This window comes from Passer domesticus, chromosome 11, assembly GCF_036417665.1.
Source record: "Passer domesticus isolate bPasDom1 chromosome 11, bPasDom1.hap1, whole genome shotgun sequence".
NCBI classification, from domain to species: Eukaryota; Metazoa; Chordata; class Aves; order Passeriformes; family Passeridae; genus Passer; species Passer domesticus.
The window spans coordinates 23,781,294-23,796,794 of NC_087484.1; the positions used below are offsets into that span (position 1 = coordinate 23,781,294).

The 15,501-nt window shown below is 45.5% G+C and overlaps 1 protein-coding gene and 1 long non-coding RNA gene across 6 annotated transcripts in view; one reads left to right on the forward strand and one right to left on the reverse strand.

Moving 5' to 3' along the window:
• The window catches only part of LOC135309655 (glypican-5-like), a 381,061-nt gene that overhangs the window by 61,901 nt on the left and 303,659 nt on the right, over window positions 1-15,501 (reverse strand). The window lies entirely within an intron of this gene.
• On the forward strand, window positions 11,793-14,263 carry LOC135309657 (uncharacterized). Its single transcript, XR_010369844.1, has 4 exons — window positions 11,793-12,195; window positions 13,165-13,293; window positions 13,428-13,526; window positions 14,241-14,263. It is a non-coding gene; the product is annotated as an uncharacterized LOC135309657 (long non-coding RNA).

Below are 15,501 nucleotides of genomic sequence, written 5' to 3' on the forward strand. Positions count from 1 at the left end.
ATCCCAGCAGCACTGCCCAACGCATTCCTGCAGCTGCTGCTCAGAAAATATCCTTCTGCCCTCTGCAGAACCTTGTTTGGCTGCGGGAAGGAAACACTGAGTTTGCTTGAGCCCTCAACGACTTAACACGAACACTGGGATTTTCCCCCTCCTCTTTTTTTCTTCCTTAGGTGTTTTTCAGCTATGGATGAGTGGATGAAAACATGCTGTGGCTGAAACCATGCTTCAGGCTGAGGAAGGTGTCTGTGGCTTGCAAAAACACAAAGGCATAAACCTCAACCTTTCTATTAATAACTGAAGGAAAGACATTTCTTTGCACATCATATCCTTGTAATAGCTTCTGTGATTCTATTTTTATAGCACCATGGATTGCCTACGATCTCTGTCATCTAATAAACTTCCAAAACGCCTCACACAGGTGAACAAGCATTTTCTAATGTATTCCTGACTGTAAATATAGTACTACAGAACACAAAATTAACTAAAATTGCAAGCAAGACCAGGTATGGAAAGCAAACCAGCTTTGACACTTCCTCCAGAAGAGAGAACAAAGTCTGCTGTTCTTCAGTCACAGTCAGCCTACATCACCTACATGAGAGAAGAGCAGTGCTTCACTTCCAGGTTAAATCCTGCTTCTCCAGGGTGTTACAACCCGAACTGTCACTTCCACAGACTGAAATTCTGGGGCTAGAACATGCTTCAGCCTGTAGCTAACCCAGGTGCCTAACACAGGATTTCAGCACAAGCATCTGGCTGCCTGTGTCCTTAGGTTTACCCTCTGAACTGCAACACCACACACACACAACACACACTCAAAGAATGATTTATCAGAATAAGGAATTCAAACTGCATGTTTTATCATCCACATAAAGTGAGAGAAAGTTTACAAAAAGGCAATGAACAAACCCATGTGACATTTGCTCAGGCAGTTTGCAGCACCTGAAAGTCCCCAGGCAAGAACCTGGCACACACATCAATCCCAGCAGGGGAGCTGCCATCCTCTCCAGGGAGAAGAAGGCTTCAGGGAAAGTCAAGTGGGAACCTGAAAGCAGCAGGAGCCCTGAAAGGTGTGGGGACAAGGAGCAGCATTCCAGGCAGAGGGATACACAGGAATCCTTCTGGCTCAAGAGCTGGGGCACTGAATGCTGCTGGAGCCTCTGATGTCTGGCTGGTGTGGCTAGGCTGAGAAGAATAAGTACTGAAGCCCTCATCAGCTGTACCAAAAACATGGAGTTTACATGGGTGGTCAGACTCAGCTGTGACTCAGCCATGGTGGTTCCACACATTCCTCACAGGACAGGCTGAGGCAGCTTGGCTTTGGGGGGCTCACTTACAGACCAGGTCCTGAAGAGGGAGGAAGGGTTTTAAAATAGTGGTTAGTGCAAGGGAGGAAGAGGCAGTGAAAGTAACAGGCTCAGGGAAGGATCCTGAGCAATGTTGTTTCAGAAGATTGTGAAAATTACCGAAGGAAACTGAATTTCTCAGATAGCACAATCTGGTGCCACTTCCACCAAGCAGGAATCTGGCCCAGCTTGTTGTCTCTGCACTGCCTCTCTGCTCAGGAACAGCCACACTAAGATCTGGGAATGTAGGGCAGAACCCCAATCTGTTCTGCTCAGCTCAGCACAGGTAGCATATAAATAAAACATTCACCATGTGGGCTCTGCCCCTCATGACTTGTTTCACCCTCCCTCACTCGAGGCATGGATCTGATCTCTCCATTCACCCATCACCCACAGCTGCACAGCACTGGGAGGACCTGGCTCACCCACCTGAGAAACTCTGTGCTGCTCCAACCCCCTGGCCAAATGTTAAGGAGTGTGGGGAAAAGTCTGAATTGCAGGGGGATTATATTGGATTCCCTGGAAGTTTTCAGGGAACCCCAGCTTCTTTACAGGAAACATTATACAAATTCACCATCAAAGGCTCCCTCCCCAACAAGCAGCAAAAGCTCGTGGAAAACAGTGTCAAATGCAATATGCCCTGAGACTCAATAAACCTGAAAAAATCTCTTTCCTGGTTGTGTGAACTGTCCGTGACCCAAGTGGTGGGTCAGGAACATCAGGGAAGAGAGCAGAGCAGGCAGCAGAAAAGGTCACGAGATGGAGACCATTGCACTGCAGCCTCAAAGAGCTGCTTCTTACCCAGCTTAACACCTCCCTGGCACAGCATCCTCTGAGAGTTATGCATGGTGGAAGAAAATTCTAGGGGTTTAACTGTGCAGTCATTAAGAAAATACGACATTGAGAGTGAGGATAAAAAATGTGGAGTTGTTAGAAAATACAGGGTTTGAATAAATGACTGGTAATCTGAAGATACTGCAAGATACTTATTTGGAAGAATCTTCCCTTTTTAGGGCTGCAGAGACAGGACTGCTCATGGTGGGTAAAGTGCAAGATCCAGACAATCTGCTGCAGCAGGTAATCAGCTGGATAATTTAATATGACTTAAGGAAGAACAATTAGACATCTAATGGCTAACAGGAAAGCAAAATACATCATGGTTAAGGTTTTGCTGGAGGAAATGGGAAAGGCTAGAATACTCTAGGAATTCCACTGTAGAGAAGAATGATTAGAATGATTAGCACTTCAGCTCGGTACAGATGACTTCTTGCACAGGGAGATACAACAGAAAAAAGCTTGCTGCTGCTCTAACCCTCCTTCCTAACAGAGAATAGTGTACCTGCAGGCTCACCTGTGGTGAGTGTATGTGCACTGCTAATTTCAGTTTTAAGATACTCTTTCATATTAATAAAAGTACAAAAAACTTCAAGCCACAACACCAAATCAGGGACCTATAAAAATATTTTCAGTAATTACAAACAACACTATTGTATTTGTGGGGTTCCCAGACAAAGGCAGGAATGATGAATCTGACTCCATGTTCTCAGAAGGCTAATTTATTACTTTATGATACTATATTATATTAAAGAACACTATACTATACCAAAGAATCCAGAAAGAATACTTACAGAAGCTAAAAAAGTTAATAATAAAAACTTGTGACTCTTTCCAGAGTCTGACACAGCTTGGCCCTGATTGGCCATTGAGTAAAACAATTCACATGAAACCAATGGAACAATCACCTGTGGGTAAACAATCTCCAACCACATTCCAAAGCAGCAAAACACAGGAGAAGCAATGAGATAATTATTGTTTTCATTTTCTCTGAGGCTCCTCAGCTTCCCAGGGGAAGAATCCTGGGCAAAGGGATTTTTCCAGGAAATATGAATGTGACACGACACACTTGGATGAACAAGGCAAATAGATGATACTTCTTGAAAGCTCATCACTGTACATTCAGGAAGCCATCCACATCTTCCATAAAAATAATCATTTTGCATAAGATGCTGCTTTTACTCAAAGCCTTTTTTGATTAGTTTTTTTTAAAACTCTCTACAGAAAAGAATTGGCATCCTGGATGTGGGAGAATCCAGACCAGGTGCCACTTGACAGAGGTAAGTGCATATGATATCACTCCTGAGGCATCATGGAACATCTGCTATAGAAAGTTTTTGATTTTGACTTCCAGGGTTTTGCTTATTCATTTGCTTATTTGCTGATTTTATGGGGGTCAGTTAAAGCCTGAAAGCAATGCATCTGCCAGCCTGTCAGAGGTATGAAACAAACTCTGCATCTAAAAAGAAGAATATGAAGTTTAAAGGAGGTACCTGCAGGAAAGACCAGCAAATGTCTTTAATTATATTAAATACATATTAAAAGAGTAATTATTTTGGGCACTTGCCCAAAGCTGAGGCTGCAAGTTTTTGTGAGTAACTGCACTCTGCAGCAGGCACTCATGCTGGAGTCAGAAAGGCCAGAGCCTCTTGCCACAGCCCCTGTGCCCTGAGGGGGCAACCAAAACCTGCAGGAGAGGCAGGAGAAGCCCAGTAATGAGGGATGCAGATGGAGGACCTGGGATCTCTGCACAATTAGATTTGTGAGAACTGAAAGCCACTGTGCCTCACTCCCCTCATCTACAGAAGGGAGATTATCACCCTTATCTCTGCTGAAGTAGTTTGGCAATTATGGATATAGTGGAAGTTGAGCAGTCAATCTTTCCTTTTTTGAGCAATTAAAAAAAATAAATATGTGCTGCTATTTTAGCACCTCTTCTGTTTTTCCACATGCAGAGAACATCCTGGAGCTTTCTACTCCTCCAGTCCACTGTTTCCCTGACTTTAGTTTCTTAAATACACCAAAACAAGAAGGCAGAAAGCAAAAATAACAGTCATTTCACAAAAAGTAGAAATCTAACTCTGGGTGTTAAAATAGCCCACAAAATTGGTATATTTTCAGTAAATGGCTGTACATGAACAGTTTAATTTTCTTAACCATAAGATTTATATAACAGCATTTTTTACACATTCAACGCCTCTCAATGTTTACTGGTTCATTGCAGGATATTTAAAACCAGGATCTGCAAAAGAAAAATATCCCGTAGAAAACAGAACAGGACTTTTAGTGCTGTACTTGTGTCCAAATAACAAGGCAGATTCATTTTTGAACACTCTACCACATACACTCCTTCTCCCTTTCATTTAAAAGCATTAGGGCTGTTAAACCTGTAAATGGCAGCTCCAGAGCCAGGCAATAAAAATGCACTTAGAGCTATTTTAGCCCCACATGTAAGTAATTCAACCCTTCAGGTTATTAGAAAAGACACCAATTGTGACAAAACTGAGAGGCTTTTCCCACCATTCATACACCAGGCAGAGAAAGACAGATGCTATTTCTCCAATCTGCTCCATCCCCACCTTTGTGCTGCAGACCCTCTGCTGGCCAGGGTGTCAATCTGTAATAAATCACCCAGTGTGAGGGCACAGCTCTGCCCTGGCCTGACAGACACACCTGGAATGCACAGACACACCTGGAATGCACAGACACAAGTGCTCATGGAGAGGTGTCTGTGCCTGGCTAGCAGGGCAGCCTCCAGGATGGGCTCACCCTGCTGGGATTTTGTCCCTGTGTGCCCACAGCCTGGGCCAGACACCACTGCAGGATCCTGCACTTGTTGCCAAGGTCATATCCTGGAAAAAAGCCTGGAGAAAAGGAGGCTCAGGGGTGATCTTATCACTCTGCACAGCTCCCTGAAAGGAGGCTGTAGTTTTGGGGGTGGTCTCTTCTCCCAGGCAACCAGTGACAGAATGAGAGGACACAGCCTTAAGCTGCACCAAGGGAAATTAGACAAGGGTTAGACATTAGAAATTAGAGCAAGGGTTAGACACTAGGAAAAAAATTCTTCACTGAAAGAGTGACTGGACACTGGAATTGTCTGCCCAGGGAGGGGGTGGAGTCACCATCCCTGGATATGTTAAAAAAACCCTGGATGTGGCACTCAGTGCCATGGTTTGGTTTGGTTGACAAGGAGGTGTTAGGGCAGGGTTGGACTAAATGGCCTCAAAAGGTCTTTTCCAACCTCATTAATTCTGTGATCCTTAACTGTGAGAGTCACAGCCAGCCCCCAGCCCTGCCCCTGGAGCTGGGTCACATTCACAGGGGGCTCTCCCTGGCACGGCTGGCAGAATAAAACCCACCCTGAGGAAAGCCTGACTCCACACACAGCACTACAGCAACCGTGCTTTCCCACCAGTTAACAGCACTCATCAGGTATCCTTGCTGGAACAGCCCTGATGTTGAATTTGCCTGGTAACATCTGCTGGATACTTGAGTGTATTTAAAGAGTTGAATTGCAGGAAGCAATTTAATGCCTTGCAAATAACCTGGACTAAGACACATCATAATGCACAATTTCAGCTAGTAGAGCTAAGCTGGTGAAACCAAATGCTTTCTCAGGCAGTAATTGAATTTCTTAGGTACAAAAGGCTAAACAAGGGCAGTATTACTGTCACTGTGAAGGTATAACCCGTTTCTGTCAAACCCCTTTCCCTCACTCAGAACTCCAGCTCTGCTGGAATGAGACGTGGGTTTGCCACTGGTCAATGCACTGGAATAATCTCCTTCCAACAGTAACCTGTGCTGGCCTCAGAATCATCCCTACACAACAGAACTTTTCCTCCCTCCTCTGGGCACATCTTGGAAAAATAAAAGTACTGTTTGTTCATCTGGCTTTGTTCGGAGCCCAGCCAAGTTAAGGATGGGTTTCACTCTTCTCCTGTTGTGGTTGTGAGGTCCCAGGATGAGGGAAGAGATGAATCTGACTCCAAGTTCTCAAAAGGCTGATTTATTATATTATTGATATTATATTATCTTAAAATAAATTATATACTAAAACTACACTAAACTATAGAGAAAGGAAGGATAGAAAAGAATGAATGATAAAGCAACCTCCACACCACATTCCAAAGCAGCAAACACAGGAGAAGAGAATCAGATAATTATTATTTACATTTTTCTCTGAGGCTTCTCAACTTCCTAGGAGAAGAAATCCTGGCGAAAGGATTTTTCAGAAAATATCATGGTGACATTCTCCCAACAACCAGCAAATGAAGTCAAGAGGGTCCCTGTTTCTCCTTGGAGGGAGGCATTCCAGGGTAAGCTCTGCACTGCTCCATAGCCAAAGGGCAGGGGACATCTCCTCAGGTAATTTCTCCTATGGAGTGAGGAATAAATTACACACATTGGCCCTCAAGGGGAGCACAGATGGTCAGCTGCAAGAAGAAGCAGTCCCAGCTCCCATTCAGGGAGCTCAACCAGCACCTCCTGCTCCCCCGGCCACCCCAAGCCCAGGCACAGCTCAGGCCAGGGCTGCCACACCACTTCTGCCAGCACTGCACACAGGGACACCAATCCCACTCAAAATGCCTCTGCTTGTTTCATTTCAACTGGCATAAGGATGCCATCAGAAACATTCACTGTCCCTAATTAAAAGAACATGCATCATAAAAAACAAGTGCAACTCTTTATTCTTCATTCCTAGGACTGAAAAGGGTTCTGGCACTGAAAGGCTACTCAGCAGTGCTCTCTGAGCCAACACCCTTTAGTTTTTTAACCATTACAAAGTGGTTTTCTTTGCTTTGGTGTTATTTTTTTTGTTTGTTTGATGCTTTTTTGTTTGTTTTGCTTTTTTTGTTTGGGTACCGGAGAAGTTTAGTCCAAAACGGTGGCATCCATTTAACAGAGAACCTGGCTGGAGATCCAGAATCCTTTTATTTCCAGGTTCCTAGACCTCCTCCTCCACAGTGGAAAGCACAAGCCTGCTCACACCTGCAGGGTCTCAGACACCAGGGAAGCTCCCTACTCCCCTCACACTTCTGAGAGGGCAAATCTAGCACTTAAACTGCAGCCAGCTCTCCCTGGGCTGGTGGCAAGGGGTCTGAGGGCCAGGCACCACATTTTGGACACTCTGGCTTAGAGTACACAGGATTTCACTGGGGCTTCTCATCTATGCTGTTACTGTGGTATCATTACACCCCAGGGGCAATGAAAAACATCACAGCTTCTAACCAGGCTGTGATGGTTAGAACCACCCCATCCTAAAGGTGTCCTGAAGGCTCTGCATTTAGGAATTCAGAAGAGCAAGAGCAGTATTGTTGGCTTCCACTCCTGATTTGTGCTTTAAGTTCAGCCTTTTTTCCTTTGGGCTTTGACTTCCAGTGTGCTCCCTCTGAAGCAGCAGAGCTGCCTGTGTGGTTTGGCCAGAAAGGAGCCTGGGACACATCAGCAACCCCTTCCTGCTCCCAGCACCTGGGACTGCCTGCAGGGAGGGCAAGGGCAGCCTGCTTTGCTGCCAGGGCCAGAGATAAGGAAACAGGCCCTGAATAGCTGTGCTCAGGCCTTGGCCACAGCTTCCATCACAGAATCACATCCCCTCCTGAGCTGAGAGAGTACCCAGGAAAAACCCTGCACTGTAAACCAAGCAAGAGGATAAATGTTCTCAGAAGGAAGCTAAAGAACTCCTAACACATTCACAGATGCTTAAAAAACCTGATGAAGTCCCAAAATAGTAACCAGTAAAAACAGCTTTCAAAGCTACTAGCTTTGTGGATACAAATATCAACAATCTTCACCATCAACACTCTTCCCAAATATCAAGTATCTTCCCAATACAGTAATGTTTACTCATTTCTGAGGAAATCATTATTTCTTAAACTGAATCTCCACAGAGAGCTTTTACTGATAGCTGAAATGGGTGGATGCTCAGGAATTGAGCTGGTCTGAGTGCAAGAAGATCTGCAACAACAACAAAAGACAGGCTTATACAACACTCACATTATCTCTGCATCTCTCTGATATCAATTCATTATCATAATAAGAAAGTAAGAACCTTCCTTCAGATGCCAGAACTTATCCAAAGCTAGAAGAAATAATACTTATTAGAGTTTAGCCCTGTTGCTTTAGAGCAGCTGGGTCCTGGAAGCAATGCTGTGAAGCAGCCCCCATGCCAAGAGATGTATTGCACAGGCTGTTTTCATAAACCATCCTCAAACCAAAGACCACATTTCTTCACGCTGGCAATCGGTAAACCTAATTAAGGAAGAGAAACATTGCAAATGAATGCACTTAATTTTGAAGAAAATGTGCAACGTATGCAAACTTGTAGCACACTGAAAAAATGGCTGGGCATCCTTTTTCCTCTCCTCGGGCCTCAGGAGCTCTCCAAGAAAAACAGCTGCTGAGTCAAAGCAGGGGAAATGCACCAATTCTTGCCACCCAGGTGTCACAAATCACCCCGGCTTCCTCTGCACACTCCCTTCCAAAGTCATGGAATCACAGACTAGTTTGGCTTGGAAGGAACCTTTAGAGGTTCCAACCCCCCAGAGTAAATCATTCATCTCCAGAGGCCTGCACACAAAAATTCTGCTCTGGATAAAGAACCCTCAACAAGCAAGCCCCAGTGCCAGGGGCTGATTGAGTGTGGCCAGAGAGGATGGGAGGAAGGAGCAGGGTACCATCCACAGACAGGCACAGGAATCATGAGTTCTCTGAAGATTACTCCTCTGGTACTCACAGACTCAGAATTTCCTCCCAAGAGCAGCAGTGAGGGAACAGCATGGCCCTGGGCCTGAGCAGGGCAGGGCTCAGCTCCAAACTCACTGAGTACATGCAGTGTCACACGTGGAGCTCGTGTCACTGCCAAAACTTTTGACCACAACCTGTTTAAACGTGTTGTATTTTTAAAAGCTTCCTCCTAAAGAACAACAACAAACAGTGACTGGTAATAATAGAGGTTGTATATAAAGGAAATGGGGAATTGTTTAGGCTAATCTTTAGAAGGATCCTTAAATAAGGTAACGTTGCTTACAACACACGGGGCCAAAGATTAACATTATTTTAGGCTGATTTTGTACTGTGGTTTTTGTTTTTTAAACCACTGCAGCAAAGGAACAAACTCCTGTTTATTAATGTTAGCTTGACTTAGACAAAAAAACCCCAAGTAATTTGGCAGTACAAAACTCAGAGGGGAAGGGATGGGCCTAAAACCTGAAATCATGTGGATTTCAGCATTTGCAATCACCTACAGGACAGGTAAGGATTCAAATGCATCCTTAAGCATGGACTACCATAGTCTGTGGAATCTACATTTCTGTTGAGATGGTTTCTAGTCCTTTCAGGCACGTTGCAGGATGTCTGTTAATCAGCCTCTAGTTCTAATAAAATGAGGGTTATGTTATTTGCTCACTGAATTATGGCCTGCAAAACCTTAGATGGTCTATTTTACATACCTGATTTCAGCAGCACAATGATCTCTTTAACATGACAGGGCTCTGCAGCACTCCATGGCACAGCTGTCAGCCACAGAAAGGTCTCAAATGATGATGAAGAGTAAGGACTGCTCACCCCTGCACCCACCAGAGAGGCATGGCTGGTCTGCTAACTGGCAACAATCAAATTACACTTTCTAATACTACAAACAGTGGAAAAGGCTGCTCCAGATGAACACACTGCAGCAGATGACTTCTTCACTCATCCAAGTTCTGTTACCTAAAGCAGCAGCAAGGGAGAAACATTGCAAGGAGTGAAGTGCTTGATGTAGTGTCAGAGAGCCCCAGGATTGCTGGGACATGCTTCATGCCTTGGAACCCCAAAAGTGACAGCCACACCATGGAACATATCTGGAAGGGACACTGCTGGTTTTGTCCCATTTGTTTTGCCTGGCAAAACAGATTTCCTGTCAGCTCCAGACAGGTTATTTAAAATATGATGGAGCCTCTGAAGGGCATCAATATTTGCAGCAGCCCCATATATCAGACGTTCCAGACATTTTTTCTATGCCCAGATCCGAACCAAAAGCAGATAGATTGTGACAGATTCTCTGTCTTGAAGCTCAGAGAAAAAGGCCTATGGAGAAGGAAAAAAAAATCCCAAAAAATCTACAGAAGTAAAGTCTCTGCTTGTTTTTCCCTTCCCTTTTCCAGGGGGAAACAATCCTTCACTCAGAACAAATGAGGCTACAACTCTTGACTTGCAGCTGGCACACAGAACATTGAAGTAGATTATGTAAGCCACAGAATGCAACACAAAGCAGTTGTTTCCCCAGAAGCCTCAGAAGCATGGAGTCATACATCTGATACATTCCCTGAACTCCAAGGCCTGGCCCAGATTTGTATCTGGCTGTGTGAGTGCTGCCAATGAGCATCACTCAAAACTTGGCCCGAGTTGTGTATTTCCGTGGAAGTTGATTGTGTGGAACTGAAACCAATGCACATGGACTCACAGAGCACTGCAAACACTGCACAGCCCTGCTGCTTCTCTGCATTTGTGAAGCCTGTAACTCCAGGAATGCCATGCACAGGTGGGCAAAGCCGCTGGCTCACACCCACAGAGGCTCCTCTCCACCCGGAGCTCCCCAGGACCAAACACACATTTAAATCCCTGGGTCCCCTTCCCAGTTTGTTTCAGTCCTCATCCCCTGTCGGGCTCTGAAGTGGGTGCAGCTGGTCATTTGTCACCTGTCAGGCTCTGAAGTGGGTGCAGGTGGTCATTCTGCTCCCTTTACCACCTTCCCTCCTGTGCCCTCCCCTTCAGTGAGCAGCAGCACGGTGGGGTGGCAGCCAGGGATCAGGAGACCCTGCCTCTGTTGCCAGTCCTGGTGCTGGGAGATGGCAGCACAAATCTCAGCCCTGCTCTGTCCCCATTCCTGCTCCCCATCCCCTCAGCCTGGCACACCAGGGGCACAGCCAGCTCCCCCAGGTGAAACTGCACTTCCTCATGCCACAATACCCTGGCATGGATGCATCTTCTAGACAGAAAAGCAATGCAGCTTTTAAAAAGCTGGAAAGATTTCAGAGAGTCAACATCTGGCAGCAGTTGCCAAAACAAACACAGCATAGAAATATTTGTAAAATAGCTGAGGAGCACTATGGATAATGTGGCATTATACTAGAAACAGAGCAGCATATTAATCGGGGAACAATAAAGCTTTTAATTATATTTTAAAGAGTCTCACTTAAAACCAATGCAAAACATAACTCATGTGGAATGACTGGCCTATTTCCCATTGGCTCCCTATGCCAGTTCTCCAGCTGTAAAATTAAGAAAACAAGTCTTGGGGGCATAATGAGGAAAAAAAGATGAAAGCCCAAGGAGCTCCAATAGAGCTGTAATTGATACCATATAAGTAGGTGGGCTAGAGATCACTATCCAAGTACTACAAAATTGTGTTTGTTTGGAAGGAAATACCACAAATATTAGAAGAGGACTTGTGGCCATCGAGTACACAAGTGCAGATTCACTGGGGAAGTTGAACACCCTTCAGCTGTGACACACAGAGCTCACAGCAAACCTTCTGTGGAACACTGACACTGCCTGCCCACAGCCACGGGGCCATGTCACCCACCCACTGCATCCTGTGAGAGCTGCCCTGCCAAAATGCTCCTGCTTCTTGAACTCTGAGCAGGCAGAACGAGATAAGGCTGTGACATGCTCCTAAGCTGCACCAGACAGGGTATTTTACACCAAATATCTGGAGCAGACATGAATCAAAAGAACTTTCAGACATAAAGGAGAAAAGATTGACAATATCTGCTGGTTTGAGGTGCTGAGAGAGAGGCTGTCATCGTTTACTGTCAGCTACACAAGGTCTCTATGGCCCTCTGCAGCACTCACCTCATCCTCAGCTTCCACCAGGAGAAGTGTCAGATTGATGGGAAGCCCTGCATGAGCAAGGTGCATCTCCATGGAAATCCACTGTGATGAAAGAATCTGCCACAGGAGATGGAGAACAGAACAGCTGGGGCTCAGTGACACTGAGTGACACAGCTGATGAAATGGCAGCACTGGCCACAAGCACTTGGTGAGGTTTTTGTGCCTTAAAACCCACTCAAACCCACTCTGTTCAAAATGACCTTTCATCTTAAAATTTCTGGAGAACTATAGTTAGAAAACATCAGTGCAGTAAAAGCTGTAACAACTCATTTAGATGAGCTGTACCAAAAAGAGTGCTCTGTGTGAACTCTTCCCCAGGCCCCCACTCCCAGGGTTTTTCCTATTCCTATTAAAGGGACCTAAGCATTCTCTCCTCCACACAGCTCTGAATGTTGTATTTCCTCATCACTGCACACATCCAAAGAAGCAGGAGTGTACTTTGCAGTGTGGGTTTAACACACAGAACTCACGGGAAGTGTTCATGGCACTGCACAAACTCACAGTCTGGTGTCACTTGAGGGCCTCTGGCAGCACTAATGAAAAACATCACCCCAGCTGAACACCCAGAAAAAGTGGGATATTGCAAAGAATGGAAAAAGGGATGATTGAGTAGATTCTAGTGACTAAGCAGTGTAAGGGCAGAGTGTAAGATACCAAAAGTCAGCCTGAGACTCAGTGACAGATGTGAAAGCCCATGGCACAGATGTTCTGCAGCTGGATTTGTTAAAAGAGAACAGTAAAGCAGAAGAGGAGCTGCCTCACTGTTCACCATGTGGCTACACAGTCCCTCAGCTTTGGGATTATTTGTGATTATGCCAGTGAATGTGCACAACTGGAAACAGAGACTGGAATGTCTTAGCAAGAAATGGATTGGAAAGGGCCTGATGTGCCATGTTCTGCCTGGGAGAGGCATTAGAAAACAGAGATTCACCAAATACAGCCATCCATGGTGATGTCTCTGATGGAAAACCACAACAGTCACAACTCCAGGCCTAACTGTGATCACATCAAAGTCTGTAACAAACCCTGGCTGAGGGCAGAAAGTGTCTGTAGGGGAATAAGGATGGAAACCCACAGGACTGATTTGTGCTCTGTCCTTCCAAACCTTTGAGAGCAGGAGACAGACTGTATTGCTGAAGGCTTCTCTGGTACCAACCATGCCAGCAAGGGCCTGAAGTTATTTTCTGCAAACATGGGAAAAGTGAATCAAATTTCCAGCACTGGACAATGAACATTTCAGCTCAAAGTAAGCAGCAGAGATTCTCCTCTTTCCAACCTGGCCTTAACTGCATGAATCCCTCAAAGAGAAGGCTAAGTGGTAATTTATATTTAAAAAGATACAGACACCATCTCATGAGTAAGAAGGTATTTTAATTACAGGTTAGCAGCACTGTAAACAAGCCAGGTCAGGCCCAGGAGCTCTCCTGAGGATGGAGTCCAAGCTTTGAGCAGTGCTCCAGGACACTCAACCAGGCAAAGGTTACCCTGCTTTGGGCACGTTTATTTTTAACTCTTCAACTTAACCCAGCAGCCACCTGTTGCAAAAACACTTAGGATGATACAGGCTGACTCCAGGATCATGCTCTGTAAATCACCCATGCTGGACTTGAACAGAATGAAGGCAGAAAATAGCTGTTGCCCAGGTAAAAGGCAGGAGAAGAACACTCTAATGCTGGGACAGCAGATAAGCTCGATGGAGAGAACCTGAATAAATTTTACTGTATTGCACAGGAGACTACCCAAGGGATGCTATTATACAAGAGAATTATTCCTTATCTAATTTCTGCACGCCCAGAGGAATGTGTCCAGTGCCTGCAGACAATACATCCAGGTAGAATATTAGCACACTATCCAAGAAGCAGGCTGAGAGGCAGTACATTTTCACTAGGGCCATAATTCCACAAGAGAGTATATTTTTATGGAAAAATCCATTTTTCACTTCCACAGTGATGTTTAAGTATTGCAATACATTTTACAATAATTTCCTCAACATTAAAAATACAGCTTCAAATAATACAGAGCTATAAATGTGACACTTATGAATATGATGGCAAATGAAGCAGGGATGAGTTCTGGGTTCAGATCTTTAAGGTGGATTGATATATTGGGCTGACATACCTGTAAATGCCACTTTTCTTTGGCTTTTTTTGTTTTCTAGGCTTTATATTGCCAATTTCTTCTTGATTATTTTAGGTGCTGGTTATTTTAGAGAGGAGAGAAGAAAATAAATGAGGTGCAGGATGATTCCAGTTGTTGCATCTGGCACTCCGGTGACAGTTTGAAAATTACTTTTAATTAAACAAGTGTTGATTTTTAAAGTCAAGAGTAATCTGAGCCTGCAACATGCAGCTGGGAAAGCAAACAGACATGAGTTCAGCTGATAAGCTGAAGAGAAGGCAAAGGAGGATATTGCCTGGGATCCCACATGGTCAGACCCTCAGAGTGGTGGGGCTGAGCTTGCACACGTGTGTGAGCACATGTGCACCAGCAAGGCCTGGCCCAGCCAGGCTGAGCCCAGAGCTTCAGCTCAGTCAGAGGCTCTCCTCAGAATGGCACCTGCTCAGAAAAGCAGGTGGTTTGCAAGGATAATCTGACTTGTGATGTGACATCACCAGACACCACAGCAGACTGAGTGTAAACCTGCCTGAGAGTTACCAGTCAACAAAAACAGCCCCCCAGTCCCTGTCCACCACCTCTCTCACTTCAGATCACAGGAAGGGGCAGCAGAAGCAGACCCTGGCACACAACAGCTCTGCAGAGCAGGGAGCTGCAGGGCAGGCAGTGGGGAAATTCCCTCGTGATCCCACTGCAACAGAGGGAAACACTATGGAAACCTGGCGTGCTGCAAGAGAAAGCTCAGAAGGAACAAAGCTTGTTCTTGTCTGCTCTAGAGCCAACAATCAGCTGAAATCAGGCACATGAATGGCCCTGGCTGTAAAGGAGAGAGATGGAAGCATCTGCAGTAGCTTTTCTGTGGGTTAGAGCCTCTGGAAGGCAAAGAGCCAGCCCTGCCCCTGCTACCCCCACTCCCGGGCACTGCACAATGGTAACATCAGCACCGTGTGCTCCCTCCACTCCACTGAGATCTCCTGTCTCCTCTCATCCAAAATCACAATCAAACCAAGACAATGCCCCTGAGGATGCTCCTGTTGGCAAGGCAGAGTCCTCAGGAGTTCAGGGCTCCTGCCCTGATCAGCTGCTGCTGCCCATGCTCCACATTTGGCCAGTCTGGCTGCAGCTGGAGCCAGCAGGGAGCTGGGAGAGGGATTTCCCACGGGGATTCCAGGCTGCAGAAACTGGAATCTCTCAAGCTGAGAGGAAGGGAAAAAAGAGATGATTAAGTAGATTCTAGTGACCAAGGAGTGTAAGAGCAGAATGTGAGATACCAAAAGTCAACCTGAGACTGAGCCAGAGGAGCTGGGAGAGGGATTTCCTTTGTGGATTCCAGGCTGCA